This window comes from Cotesia typhae, unplaced genomic scaffold, assembly GCF_013202065.1.
Source record: "Cotesia typhae breed Kobodo isofemale line unplaced genomic scaffold, CoteBio_Ctyphae contig_20, whole genome shotgun sequence".
NCBI classification, from domain to species: domain Eukaryota; kingdom Metazoa; phylum Arthropoda; class Insecta; order Hymenoptera; family Braconidae; genus Cotesia; species Cotesia typhae.
In genome coordinates, this window is record NW_027423725.1 from 4,428,178 (window position 1) to 4,444,268 (window position 16,091).

The 16,091-nt window shown below is 29.5% G+C and overlaps 1 protein-coding gene across 1 annotated transcript in view; it reads right to left on the bottom strand.

Moving 5' to 3' along the window:
* Window positions 1–13,261, bottom strand: part of LOC141537889 (discoidin domain-containing receptor 2-like) — a 49,615-nt gene extending 36,354 nt beyond the window's left edge. The window contains exon 1 of the mRNA XM_074259096.1: window positions 12,695–13,261. The gene's annotated coding sequence lies outside the window, so the exon portion shown is untranslated. The remainder of the gene's footprint in view (window positions 1–12,694) is intronic.
* Window positions 13,262–16,091: the final 2,830 nt, after the last annotated feature.

Below are 16,091 nucleotides of genomic sequence, written 5' to 3' on the forward strand. Positions count from 1 at the left end.
TTTGACGATACGCAAATGTTTTGGTTGAATAATGAATTTTCAATTTTAACGTTTGCTAACAAATATTCGTTGAGCAATAAATATTTACTGTTTAAAATTCTATTGTTTAATGATTAATTAACTTTGGATTTCCCATTGAATGGCCGTGGCTGGGGAATCTAATTCTGACTCAGGCTCGAGCAATCATTGGGCCGGCCAAGGCTAGGTTAGCAAGTCTTGGCCCAAGCTTGGGTCACCAATGAATGGCCAAGACTAGGTTAGCCAGTCTTGGCTCAAACTTGGATAATCATTGGCATGGCCGAGGCTGGGTGAGCCAGTCTTGGCCCAAGGTTTGGTGATCATTGGCATGGCCGAGGCTGGGTTAAGCATCCTGGCCCAGGCATGGGCCAATATAGGTACGCCAAAGCTAGGTTTCCCAGTACTGACCCAAGCCTGGCCCTTTTGTCAACTCTGGGGGTTTCCTGCATGGGCAAGAGGCTGAATTTTCTCAAAACAAGAAAATTTTCTTGACTTAAATAAATTTTTTTGGATCAAGATACGTATTTCTTAAAGCAAGGGAATTAATTTGTTGGAATAAGTGAAATTTCTTGGGTAAAAAAAAAAATTTGTTTTCACTCAAGAAAATAATTCGGAAGAAAAATATTTTCTCGGCTCAAGTGAACCTTTTTTTCTATAGAAAAACGGTTCACCCTAAAAGCCATCCCTTCATCGTTCCGCTAACTTCATACCTGAGCGCTATACATATCAGTTATTTTATTTTTGAGCTGTTCTAACTCAAAAATATAGTTTTTGTGTTATTTTGAGCTCTCCGAGCTCAAATAGATAGCTGTTCGATGATTTTGAGCTCAAAAGTCTGATAGAAGTTTTATAAAACATAATTTTTTTAATCTTCAAACCTCTCATGATAATTTTGATTCTTAAAGTCATACTTTGAGATGAAAATGATAAATTATTAATAATGAAAATATTTTAATTCTCTTACAACAATAAATGAAAAAATAATAGTGAATCGAATTCAGTGAATTTTCTGTCATATAATAAAAATAAATAGTATATTACACCCCTTGGGAAGGAAAATAAGAAAACCTCAGATCACTTGTTTGTTGACTTCGGCTTCGCCTCGGCCAACAATTACATATGATCTGAGAAATTTCTTACTTTACTTCCCTAGGTGTGTAATATACTATTAAAATATAAATTTAAGGATAAAATTAAAAAACAAAAAACACCATTCGATCACAGCCATTGGATAGGTAGATTTCATAAAAGAATATGAAGGGAAATGAAGATTAGTCAAGAAATATAACCATAGTAGAAATAAAATCAAGTATCTGGCCAGTAACTGGCTAGTTTAACTAGACTTAAGCTAGGAACTGGCTAGTATAATATTTAGTAACTGTCTAATTACTGGCCAGTTTTACTAGACATCAAATAAGACATGGCGACACTTGTTGGTCTTGAGATTATTTAAAATTAAATATGGATAAATTGTTATAATTTATTTATTATTATAATATTTTTTATTATTATAATTAAAAAATTATTATTTATAATATAGATAATAATATTTAATAAACGGAATAATTATAAAATTTATTTATTAATTTATTATATTGTATTTTTAAATATAAAATGAGAAACATGAATAACATAAAATAATAAAAATTGCAGTTATTTTTTTCAACTACCCTCCCAGTCTTTAGCATTACTTAAAATTACTCCCACAGCTTGTAATAGATCGAACGGATTACCACAATTGTTGGCTTTAAAAACTTCGTTTTAACTACTCTATAACTTTAAAATCTTTTATAATAGTTTTCTCACCACTTTTTCAGGAACCAGTTGTGACCAATGTGTACCATTCAGTTGTAGGTGGTGCAATTTCTAGTTTTTACCTAGTTTTGCTGACCAGTTACTGGATTTGATCGCTGGCCAGTTACTAGACATGATCGCTAGCCAGGTACTAGATTTAATCGAGTGAAACTTGAACATTTCTACTAGGGAAGGATTATTTTCAGAATACATTTATGTTTTTTTTAATTTTATAAGTCACGGAAATAATTGAAAAAATCATCGAAACTATATAGACAAATATTAACTTAAATTGAAGATAATTTTGTGAATTTTTACATAAATATGATTGATTACAGCTATTTTTCATGGTTGAAAACTTATTCTGATAAAATTAATACAATTCAAAATTTTTTGAAAATAAAAAAACTTCTTAATACTCACAACTCATAAACTAACTGACCGATTTTACTTATCTTCAAACTTAATCTCGGCATTCATTTATATAATAAGTCAACAAAATTTTGTAAAAATCGATTAGGAACTGTGGACGCAATCCTACTGACAAGACATTTTATACGGTACATACGTATAATATATAATATTATAAGCCGGTGCTATTTTTCAATATAATTCGACAAAACAAAACATATTACAACAAAATTTTTTTTCAAATTGCATTCCTGTGCAAAAAAACTTCTGATTCAAACTGAATTTAAAATTGAAATTCATATTTTGACACAAATATGAATTAGTTTTGAGATCAATTCAAATTTGAAATTGATTTGTAAATAGAAATAAGCACTGTTACGTTCTCGGAAATTTTAAATTTAATAAATGATTATTTTAATAAATTAATTATTATCCGAGGTATTTCGCAACGGTAATACCTCGAGATAAGAGATTTCTGGAACGTCAACGCAGCCCAGTAGACTAAACAGTCTACGTTTTGGGATTTGGACTGCGTTAATGTTTACATAGGGTAACCTGAGATGCAACGTTGGTAAAAATCATTATAAAAACTCATTGTAATAATTATAAAGAACATTCTGTCTCCAGACTTCTTCTGGAATAGTCAGTCCGAGGACTTAGCAGAGGAGCAATCTCTGCTGGTCCGAGGCTGAGCCTGCTAATTCCTTATTAATAAATATTTGTTAATTGTTAATCAATTATAATGGATATTTATTAAAACCTCAACCCAGGGTTGAGAGCGCTTATCAGCGTTCCACCCTGGTTCCTTTACCTAAAGCGCTAGCTAGCGTTCAGGCACGTTATCCATTACCTACCTGAAGGCAGGTAAATTAAAAGTAAATATTAAATAACTTTATAAATTAATTTTAAAAAGTACTTCGCGGAGGAATCAGTGACATGACCTACCTGGAGTCTATTGACATCCTAATGAGGTCAAAATCTGGACTTAAATTATTTAAAAATTAATTACCCCAAAATTTGGGAACGCAACAGCACTCCTGTAGAAATTTCGATTCTGCTTTAGAATTTTAATAAAGCCTTAAGAATATTTTATAGATAAAATTTATCCTAAATATTTTCAAAGCTTTATTAAGGTTCTAAAGCAGGATCGAAATTTAAACAGGCGTGCTAATTTCTATTTACAAATCAATTTCAAATTTGGATTGATCTCAAAACTAATCATATTTGTGTCAAAATATGAATTTCAATCTTAAATTTATTTTGAATCAGAATTTTCTTTGCACGGGTTATATATGTGCAACTTATAGGACCAACAATAACTCCATTTCAACAGAAAATTAGCTAAAAACTACACTTTTTTCTCACGGGCTGCTTAATATCTAATGTCTTAATTATCATCCGTGATTTAACAAGTAAGTTTTGACAATTAAAGTAACGAACCATGTACTTCAACTTGTTTTTAATTTAATCTAACAATTGAATTTTTACTGTCAAATATTTATCCTACTAAATTTTAATCATTTTTTTTTATTTTAATGGTCACCGTTTAATTATTTAAAGAAGTGAAATTTTTATAGTAATTTGTTTTATTTTTTTTTTCTTTTTAAATTTTCAAGCTCTATACTTATTTCAACTTGGATTCATATATTTATCCAACCTAATAGTATCCTATAGTTCACACTATAGACCTACAGACTAATAATTATTTTATGTTAACTAATCGATAAAAATAGTATAAAGATAAAGTTTCCTATTCCGGGGTTAACTGTTATTATCTATAACACACTTTTATTTGATTGAATGGTAAAGATCTTGTATAATATTGATATCACTTTGGATAAAAAGTTATTTTTTTTATCATATTTTGAGATTAAAGATCGTATTTTATCGTGAATTTTTTTCGACAAGCAAAGTTTATCTAAGTATTTTTAAGTTTCATTAAAGGTAACTTTTTCAATATTCCGATATCTGAGCAAAAACATATTGTTTTATTCGGAATTTATACTTTTGAAACAAATATCACTTTCACATACCAATAAAAAAATTAATTTGGATCAAGAAAAAAAAACTTGGACCAAGATTATCATTTTGAAATGTTTCATTGTTTTTAATCAGGTACAATTTGTCCAAGAGAAAAAAATTTATCAACTCAAAAATTATTCTAGTTAACTAAAAATAATATTTTGTTCTATAAAATTTTTTCTTCATATTAATATATATTTTTAACAATGAAATTAATTTACAAAACAGTTATTAATGTTTTCTCGTGAAAAATATGGAAGAGAAAAAAATAATGCGCCGAATTATCTGAATTATTTTTTTTAACTTCCCGCTAAGAAAATCAATGATTTTCGAAAAATCGGGAAGATGTTGTTGTTACCCCGTTTTGCAAAAATCGAGATTTCAACAGATCTCGACGTTTGGAAGCCCTAAGAAGCTTTCCTGACTATTTTTACGATGATGTCCGTCCGCCCGCCCGTCTGGGTGTGTGTGTGTGTGTGTGTGTGTGTGTGTGTGTGTGTGTGTGTGTGTGTGTGTGTGTGTGTGTGTGTGTGTGTGTGTGTGTGTGTGTGTGTGTGTGTGTGTGTGTGTGTGTGTGTGTGAACCTCTCGTAACTTTTGAACGACTTGACCGATTTCATCGCGGTTGGTGGCATTCGAAAGGGCTTTGCCGAACTAAGATTTCCTGTGAGTTGGAACCAATTCGGACCGGTAGATTTCGAGATAATGCAAAAAAAAAATTAAAAAAAGTTGTTTTTTTTTTAATTTTTTCAAATATCTCCGAATTGGCTGAACCGATTGGTCTCAAAAACTAATCAGCTCTTAACCATGAAAACCCCCATCAATCGCCACCAAAAACGTCAGAATCGGTTGATGCGTTCGTGAGATATCGTTGTCGAAAAAAATGTTTTTTTGTAATAACTTCGAAATTTTTCATTGGATCAATTTTTTGTTCTAAGTTTTTTATAGAGCTCAAAAAACTACATCGATTGCCGCCAACCGCATGAAAATCGGTTGATTCATTCGAAAATTATAACAGTTTGAAAATTCAAAAAATAGTGTTTTATTAAACTTCTATCAGACTTTTGAGCTCAGAGAGCTCAAAACTACATAAAAATTATATTTTTGAGCTCTTCGAGTTAAAAAACGTACTAAGCGCAATTTTGAACGCTTAATTACGTAAGTAGCGGGAAGTTGCAGGGATGGCCTTCAGGGCCAACCGTTTTCCTAATTTTTTTTTATATCGAACAGAGTATATATTCAACTTTCCCATTACCATTGTTATAAAAAACCTTTTTACTGGGTCATTTTCATATTTAATTTTCGTCATATTTAATACGAATTGAATCAATTTGTATTACAAAGCTGAAAATATTCTCCCATTTAACTTATAATGACAGAAAATATAATTCTTTTATAAATATAATTATAATTATTTTATGAACTTATCGTTCATCTAGAGCAAAAGGTAAGTTTTTGATAAGAATCCCTGATTTAATCATTAAATTTTCATACAAGGATGAATTTACCCAACATAAATTTTAATTGATCATCATTATTCTCTTGTATAGCTATTTCAAATTTCTCGCTGCTTTTCTTGCACATTTCTATAAAAAATTGAAATTATTTTCCTGCAAATTGATTTTTATTTTGTAAAACAAAATAATTTTTTTTTTTTCACAGGTATTGATTTCAATCGAAATATTTTGATTATTTATTTATTTTAGCTTGTGTCAGTAAAATGAAACGTTTCACTGATTGGACTATTTTTATGTTTAGAACTGGAGTTTTATAAATATCATGCAATTTACTTTAAGATTTCAGAAGTTATTTATTTATTTATTTACTACTCTGAATAAATAACATAATATCTCATATCATATCTTCTTGATGGTAATAGTAAACCATTTTTATTATCTCCTGAAAAATTTTCTAGATACTCCGACGTTTAAAAATGCTGATAAAAATATGTATGCAATGTAAAATATAATTCACAATTTAAAAAAAAATTGTCTAACGTCATTTTAATGTAGAATATTTATGGATTATTTTTTTGAATTAATCTAATGCAATTGCATGAAAACATAACTTATATGTTAAAAAAAAACAACTCAGAAAAGTGAGTCATCATAATTAGATTGATTATTTTATGATTTATATTTACTTTAATAATTTATAAATGTGGGTTGTCTTTCTTAAATGAGACGTTTGTATGTAAATAGCGTTAATAAATGTCACATTATTATCACTTTTTTTATAATTTATCGCACATTTAAAATTGAACTTCCGACTGATAAAGTTTACTCTGCATTGTGTATTATGTATTTTTTAAGATTACGAATCAAAAATATAATTTTAACAAATTTTTGTTTATCAATAGCTATAAACTGTTTCCGTCATTTTTTTTAAAACACTGATATCAGTCAGTTCCCTGTAGTTCATAAAATAAAACTAGAATTGTAGTTTAAAATTTTCTTTTGTCCACAGAAAAAAAAAAAAACTGTAACAGTTTGCAAATTGCGCTCGTTGCTCGCTGTAAATATCACAACATAGACTTTTAACTTTTTGCAGAATATACATCATCACTAGGAAGTGTAAATAATTGACGCTGGAATAAATAAAGTAAGCCGCATACTGTGAGATTTTTTTCTACTTAATGATAAGTTTAATTTGTTGAACTGCAATTGTTACTGTTTTTTTTTTTTTTCTTAGAACTGAAAACTAAAAGTGACTATGATATACATCAAATATTAATCCGAATTGATTACTTATCGATAAGTTTTAGTAAAGATAGCTTTTATCTATCATTAGTAAATATACTTTTACAAATATTCATATATATATATATATATATATATATATATATATATATATATATATATATATATATATATGACGATATTCTTTTTATCACTTTTTTTTTTTCGTGTGCAGTCAAGCAAAATTTACTACAAAGCTTCAATTTTTCAGAAATATTTTCTTAATTTTATAGCCTCCAAAATTATTAATATTAATCCTATATCTGACAATGTAAATTAAGATATTGAATTATAAATTAAAAGAAAGAATTTCTTTTGAAAAAACTAAACAATTTTGTTTGTTGAAATTTTTCAACGATCTTAATTCTTAGCTAAAAAAATAAAAATTTTTTTCTCAGTAACTTTTTGTTGCAACTGAGTTTAAATAAACTTTTCATTTTATTTGTCATGTTTTATATATTATCTGTAATATTAATTATCAAGTAAAACAATTTTCAGAATTCACGTCAAAGACAGAAATATCTTAATTAAAAAACATTTCACAAGCGGTAAAAGAAAAAAACTTGGCAACTAAATCTTTTTCGTTTGTAGGTAACAATCCAATTAATGTAGACGATTGAACACGAGACATTTAATTTCAGTAAACGAATAAATGAATTCTCCTCGAGTGGAAAAAAATGACTAAAAAATGGAACTTTTTTAGTAGTAATTAAAATAGAAGTTTTATTCATTTAAATTACAAAACTAAAAATCCATCATTCATTTTTTTCATACCACCGTCATTACTCAGTGAAATAGAAATTAATAATTTTTTTTATTTTGATGAATAAGCAGATATGTGTATACTGTTTTAAATGCCGTATACTTGAAAGGTAATATTTCATTGTAAAAAAAAATAGAATAGTCGTTTAATGTCGGGTAATATCGGAAATCGAACTTTGTTTTTTCACATCAAAGTAAATTAATGGGATATTGATTATTATGCACTCAGGATCTGGTAGTATGGTAAAAAAGTATCTGTTATTTTAAATTATTTTAATTGGATAAATTAAACAGAACTAAACGACAAACTGGGGTTTTAAAAATAAGCTAAAGTGTGTGTATATCGAAAATAAAACTAAAATTAATGATTAGATCGAGTATATTAAATAATGAGAGTATTAAAGAATAAGAATATAGGTAATGATAAATAAAGATAATATGAAATATTGTCTAAATTAAATGTTAAGAGTAAGTGGCCTTCATAAAGACTAGGGTAATAAATTTAAATAAATTAGTCTCACACTTCCGGTGTTTCGTTTAAACTCTTTATAGAATTATATAGCACCAGGGTGTTCCCCAATTGAATATATACTCCCTTCTTCTCATTCTCAGCGTCTAGTTGTTCCATGAATACACGTGCGAGCATTGATTTATTGACGGTCATTAAGCACTGACACTCGTATATGCTCAACCAATTAACATTGGCGAAAAGACTACTATACTGGCAAGTAGAGAATCTCTCTGTGCGTACACACTTATGCAGGTGCATTTATTTTCAGTATTTCTTAAATTTTCTCATGTACCATCTGTTCATACTCGTTTCTCGGCTTCTGCGATACGTCGTCTGCAAAGAGGGAAACGAGTATATTTATTTTACTTCTTTTCCTCCACTTCCCGGCCTAACAAACTAAACCAGATAGAGTATAAGGTTTATATTTAGATTACTCCTCGTCACTCTTCTCTCATCTCTATCCTTATCCGCCTACCGCATCTAAGTACCCACCCTTGCCACTAATTTACTGAAAAAAAAAAAATAACAATGTTATTATAAACATAAATATTGAAAGAAATTACTGAGAAAAGTAAAAGAGCAAAATTTACCAAATAGTTTAGCGATAATACTTTTGAATTTTCAAATTTTATAAATAAAACAGAAGATTAAAAAAATAAAGATTAATAAATGGCTGGTTGGTTTTAAACATAAGCCATGCCATATAATAATATATGCCAGTGGATGTTAAAAAGAGCGAAATGTTACAGCAAAGCCGCATCTTTTTCATTGTAACGACGCCCTGCTTTTCATTGGCATCTCACTCGCACCTACTAACTTACTACGTTACATTTACTCTCTTATATGCCGCGCAACGCCGTTGCTCATCCCTTTTCCTCTATCGATCGTAACACCATACCACCCTAGAAAATACTGTCCCTCTATGTTATGTTGTATATATATTGTGTATCACACTGAAGAACAAAAACAAAAGTTTAAAAATTCATTATTCACGTCAACGACGCGTTCCTTTTTTTCAATTACATATTTTAAACTTTTATCATTATCTGTATCCGTATCTATATCTCCACCTATGTACTCTGTAATCATGATGCATAATGTATATTTTATTATTATACTTTACTTGTTTCTATTCTTTTAATGCAAATAATATGGCTATAAAGTGAATTTTATAAATAGGTCATACAATGAGATTTATACAACAACAGAGTGTTGCAGTATTAGATATATACAGTGGAAGTTGTAGGTACAAAATAACAAAGGTAATATTGATTTAACTAGTAAGTATTTCATGCGTGGACGAATGTAAAATATCATGACTACTGGTAGGCAGACGATAAAATCCTATTAACTCTTTATACAGTCATAGAGGAGTGAATATTAATTTAATAATACGAATAAAAATTTTTGGCGATGTGATACTGTCGAACGAGTGATATAAGGTAGGTCTTGATAGTCTTGATATGAGTGCTCTTCAATTCACTAACCGATGATCCGATCCCCTAGTTGATGTTGTATATGGTATATATCTGCATAATCCAATATCGTTTGTTAACCCAAACGTCGTTTGGACTACCCAGAGCCCTTGTATTTTTATTACGTCTACGGGGAAATCTAGCCCTCAGTTTCGTGTGCATATACCATCTGGTAGCCAAAGCCAACATGTCTCGCTCTAGCTCGTAAATCGACTTCAAGCACAAACAAGGAGGATTTCAGTACGCCCCCAAACTCTCATATACTCTTTCGAGTCACATAGATCGATTTTTTTTATATTTTTTTACTCTCTTTTCTCATACTCTATATTTCTCTTGCTCGTTCTCTTGCTTTCCATTAACACCGGAATTTACTGAGTTAGAACAACTATTAGAGGGTGAAATTCTCTGAAATTTTATTTTTCTGTGGCATATGCCAAGTCAAAGACTTCTTAAGAACGCTTATCTAAAAAGATAAATAAAAGCAAAATTAGTTTCATTAAAAGGTGAATGAATTTAATTCTCACTTACAGTGTCCATGTTTTATGGTGTTTTTTTTTTTTTTGCCAAGTGTAAATTAAAAAAAAACGGATATGATGGGTGTTAGTTAAAGAATTGGCAAATATTCACGTACATCCGTGTCAATGATTCAGTACATCATCTTAAACCGGATGTGAAGACACCGCCGACGTTTATCGGACACGTAAACTCTTCTTCCCATTCTCCTCTTGCTCCTTCATATGTGGTGGTTTCCACTTGATTCACTTTGTTTCTCATTGCTTGTTATTATTCATTAATATATATGTGTACATACATCTTCTCTCTATATCGACCCTTATTTCATCAATATACGTACGCACGTCCTCTTGGCACGTGAGTCGCATTTATTCTTGCACTTCTCGTGTATAAAGCGAAAGCCAATTTATCGGGGCTCTATATGAACATTAATCACAAAAGCGACACTAGTTTAGACCCATATTCTCACCCTCCGACCAACGGGGTATATGCTATAGTCTATCTCTATGAAAATGAAAGTACAATGATTGATTGCCAAGTAATTTACTCCTGCAATTATTGCATCGTATAACTTTAGCATTTAAAAATACATTTTGCTACCATCAACTCTTTTGCAAACATCATTAATTTTCTTCAGTTAACTTGTGATATCCACTTTAAAAGTTTTTTCTTGTTTCTCCATTAATAACTTCTAATTATTAGGTAGGATATTGAAATATTTGACTGAACTGTAACTTGACCTCTGATACATGAAAATTTTTTTGTTCATTTTTTGGAGAAAAATTAATCTTCTTCTAGTCATCAAAGATATTTCAGTAAATTTCTTCTAACATTATCATAATACATTAATAACAATAATGTTTATTTACCCCTTGGCTATTTCGTATAGAATTTTATAAATTTCATGGCCTCAATTCTATAATTAAGTAATATATTATATTAAAATTCATTTGTCTAATTTTAATACTGATTCTGTACATGATTTTTTTTTAATTTTTCTAAAACATTTCAATCTCTTGTCATTTCCTATATTTTCTGAATTTTTCCATCAACTTGATATTGATTGATATTTTAATGCAGCAATACAATAGTTTATAACATTTTCAATAAAAATACAATTAAATTTCTTAATTTTCTTGTTCATGACTAAAGAAATTTTAAACAAAGAAATTTATCTAAACTCGAGAAAAATTTTCCTTGGTTAAAAATATTTTCTCTTGAATCAAATTAATTTTCCCATCAATTTATAAATATTAATTAAATTTATTTATGCGTGAAGATAAATACCATAAATTATAATATAACAAATTGATTTTAACCCTTAATGTATACAAAGAAGTATATATATACACGGGTATATAATCTCCAATAATACAAAAGCGCATGCGTCCACGCTGGCGCACTCTTCTATTTATTTTATCGATATTTAATTTTTTTTTAATTAATACACATTATTTACATTTATGATGACCATTTAATGACCACAAATTTAATCATCCTCGATATAAATTATATAATTCACGTAACTTAATGAAAGTACCACTAATGAATAGACATGTTTCACGGGTTTGTATCTTTATTCGTATCATGTGTAATAAATCTAAATGAAAAATGAATGCAAATAATTGAATGAAATATGTTACATATATAATATATGTATACAGCAGATGACCTAATAGAGAGAATCTGAAACAACCCCGAGAGTGTTCTTTAGACTGAAGTCATCAACCTAGAAGAGGCACACGCGATATCGACCTGTTAGCAAGGCAGCCAGTATCAAGTCGATATGAGAAGCAAGGCTGGCGGCATTGCCTCTACACTTCTATTGGACTCTCACTATAAACTTTCAGATCTAAAAAAAAAAAAAAGGCTATAAGAAATAAGAAAAAGAATCAAAGAACAAGTATAAAGAGCAAGAAGAAAAAGTAGACGATGAAGAAGAGGAAGAAGATAAAGAAATCAAGTGAGACTCTTTAACTAGAGTCTTAAGGGTACGATGATATATTTTATTCATCACCTGACAGATATTCTTATACAACTAAGTATAAGTTTAATAATTTCAATTGTCTTCTTCACTTACTATTCTTTTATATTGAGTTATAGACCGTAACTGGCGTACGCATTTACATTTTTAACGAATGCCATACGCAGAATTCTTTCGTCTGCGTTTCCGCTTGATTCCCATCGGAGAATAAGAAATATAACGAAAGAAGAAAGAAAAAAAAAAAGAAAAAATTTGCTTCGTTAATTAACTGTTTAATTTATTCATATCAAAGTCAATATTTTATCAATAAAAAAAATCACGCTGGGTTAAATGTTCTGAAATAAGAAAAATAAAAAATAAAAAGTCATAAATTTAATATATATGATTTTTAAATTGAGGCTTAAATTCCAACGAGTTAATTATCTAGTGTATATATTTTATAATATTTATTATATTATCTATTTTACCTTTTTGTAACAGGATAATATCCAAAAAGCCAGGTCAGTAAAAAAATAAAGCTTAGCATGAACTTATCGGATAAATAAACACAAAATCTTCAGTAATCCATTCATGGTTTAGTCGGTAGTAAGATTTAAATTTAAAAATAAAAAATAATAAAAGAATCTATTTATTATTAATAATTCACGATATGAAATTTTAATCACAAAGAATCACAGTGCACTCTGGCAAAATTCACATTGTTATGATTATAAACGACCTTGAAAATACACGAGAAACAGTTCGTGAAGTGCCCATGGCATTGGTCAACTATTCTTCGCGGTAATACTAGCAATAATTATTATTACGTATGTACATCGAATAATAATTCAATAATAAACAATAACTTGTAAAACTCCATACATTTATTGTGATAATTTAATTAAAATTGTTGGTTTCGTGACCGCGGCGCGGCACTAACTGACAGAAGACAGAAGTGTCTATCTATCTGTACAAGCAGGAGCAACTACGGCGATACGGAGAGAGACGGCTGCTATAAAACCCATGGGGAAGGGTCACGGTAGTTCGATCGGGCTTCGGACTGGATAGAGCTTCTCTCACTAAACCGCTAACCTTCAGTGCCACCTAGTATATAATTTTGTAAGTCATTGTGCAGTCGGTATACACTGGAAACTGAGAAGAACTGAAGACTGGAGACTGGAACTGGCTGGATGGGTGGATAAAAGTAAAGAATAACGTCAAGCTGGAGGTTTTGTTGCTTAGTGTATTCACAAACAATGGACCAACGAATGGGAGACGGAAAAACACCCCAGGTCGTGTTTTATACAATCGTATGCTGTAAAACGATAAAAGTACAAAGAAGAAATCTTAAATTATATTTTTCAATTCAATTCCTGAAACTTGTAATTTAACTGTTGACTACTACGCTGAATTTACTTTGGATTTTGATTAGAACTTGTATTTTTTTACCTTTGATCTATTCAATAATTATTAAAAGGCACGTATTTCGGCTTTTGGCCACAACACCCTATAATAATATGTACATAAAATTATATTATAAGTTAACTTGTATAAATTTACATTATTATTGTTTATTTTAGATTATTCAGCTCGCATTCACCAGTATTTATTATGTTATTGTGGCCACCCGACTTGGTTGTTCGGATCATAATACGGATCTTAATGGGATTTTCTAGAGTAATGGTTTGAAAATAGAGACCGGCCTATTTTTGGTCGAAAAATTCGAATAAAATTTTCGGGTGATACTGAAATTTAAAAAAATTTAATCATTTAAAAAAAAAAAATATCTCAAAGATTTTGGAAAAACATTCCTCAAGGTGAAATTGTAAAACAGTACAAATTGAAATTTTTTGGTGCTAATTATTTTTTTACATAAAAAACCAAAAAATAGTAAAATTTCTGTTGATTTCAATAACATTATTTTCTAATGTTTTTTTTTTTAAAGATTAATTTTATGGCGCATTTAAGATAAGAATCATAATAATAATCAAAAAGGATTTTTTAATTAATTAAAAAACTTTTAATATTGAAAATTATTGATAAAATTTATCCAAATAATTGCAGAATAAAAAATTTTGCATCATGGCGTCAAAAAAATTTGTGTTAAATTTTTAACACTTTTTCATATTGATTCAAGAGAATTAACATAAAAAGTGTAAAATTTTTTTAATTTTTTGCTGTGTGTAGTGATTTCAACAATTTGGAAAAAAATTTATCAACTTTTCGAATTTCAATGACAAAAAAAAAAAATTTAATTCTATTAATTTATTTTTGCAAAAAATTTAATCATTGACGCCCCTAATTTCCAAATTAGCTTTTTTTTTATCGAAAAGTAAAAATTAACGAATTGTGAAAGTTTTTAACGCGTAAAACAAGGACAGATTTTTTTGAAACTACTTAAAATTAGCATTAAAAAGGTAAATAAGTTTAAAGCCGACAGGAGCAGATGTTGCATGGTCTACAGATAATATATTTATTAATAATACTTTAAATAAAGGTTTATCTAGAGAAAGAGCGGTATGAGAGGAAGGAGAGGAAGGCAGTATCATACACTGTGACATGAAGCGTAGCATCGACGGTGGATGGTGGGTCGCAATGAATGAACGATGTTAGATAATTATAAGAGCACGATGACAACAAGGATATATTATAGAGAAGAGAAAAGGAAAGGTTCTGGTTCACCATAGCATATGAATGCGAGGTCGGATGGTTGAAGGTTCAAGCACATGTGAAGGGGTATATAGTATATGGTATATGGAGTACAGAACAAAGTATAACAGCGAGTCCCCTCACCCTTAAACAATAATGTTGGGACTCCGTTTGGGAGTGTGCAACAACCAACTTGAGGGGTCGCGAAATATGTTGTAGAAACGAGACGGTGAACGTATGTGGTCGGCCGTTGACGCGGGATTTTATTGATTTTCCTTTTGCCTTTTGGGGATGACGCGACTTGACGCGAAAGCTATGATGTTAATTATCGCACGGAAATTTAGACGCAGGTGGGGTTAGTAGCCATGATGACGCCAAATTTAAGGAGCGCCGATATACCCTTACTAGCTTTCTCTGTTGAATATTTCTTTATTTAGTTACAGATGGATAACTTTGATATTACTCGGTTTTAATGTTTTCGGGGTCGAATTCTATTGTGTGATATATATATTATACACTATGAATGCCATGATATCGAAACTAATGTTATTACCGCTCCTGCCACTGGTATAACTAGAATATAGGACTAAAGTCCTGACGACCATTGTCGACATTGGCTTTTCAATATATTGAGTCAACGGCTCTATGGGATTCAACATCGCTTTTTCAAATTCCTTTGTGTTGTACCATTGTCATAAATATATTCTTTTATTCCTTTTTTTGTCCTGACATGATCCGATTATAACTTTTTTTTTTTTTATTTTTTTCTGCTTCGTAAGTGAAATGCTTCTGAGATCATTTTGTTAGTTTTTTTTATAAAGCCAACGACTTTGATGCTTTAATGCTGCGATTATGCACTGTCACTTTTTCTTTAAATATAGTTTACTTTTTTTTTTTTTTTTAAATAAACGTTCAAAGTTGATTTATCTAGAGACCTTTTAAAAAGTTTTTAGAAAAATATAAAAAATCTTAAGACAATATTAAGTTTAATTCTACAATATAAAATTTAATTTGGCTAAGTAGTACGGTGCCATTTGATCAATTTCTAAAACATAAATCACAGTTGTTGATAAAGTTTTAAGATAAAAACTTGTATTTTTTTAATCCATATTTTTAACATAAAAAATAAATAACGGAGTAGAAGTGATAGCTCATGAATAAAAAATTATAAAAAAAAATAACAAAGGTATTAAGTAAAAGTTTATGAAATTGGTACAAAGTTAAATTTAATATGTA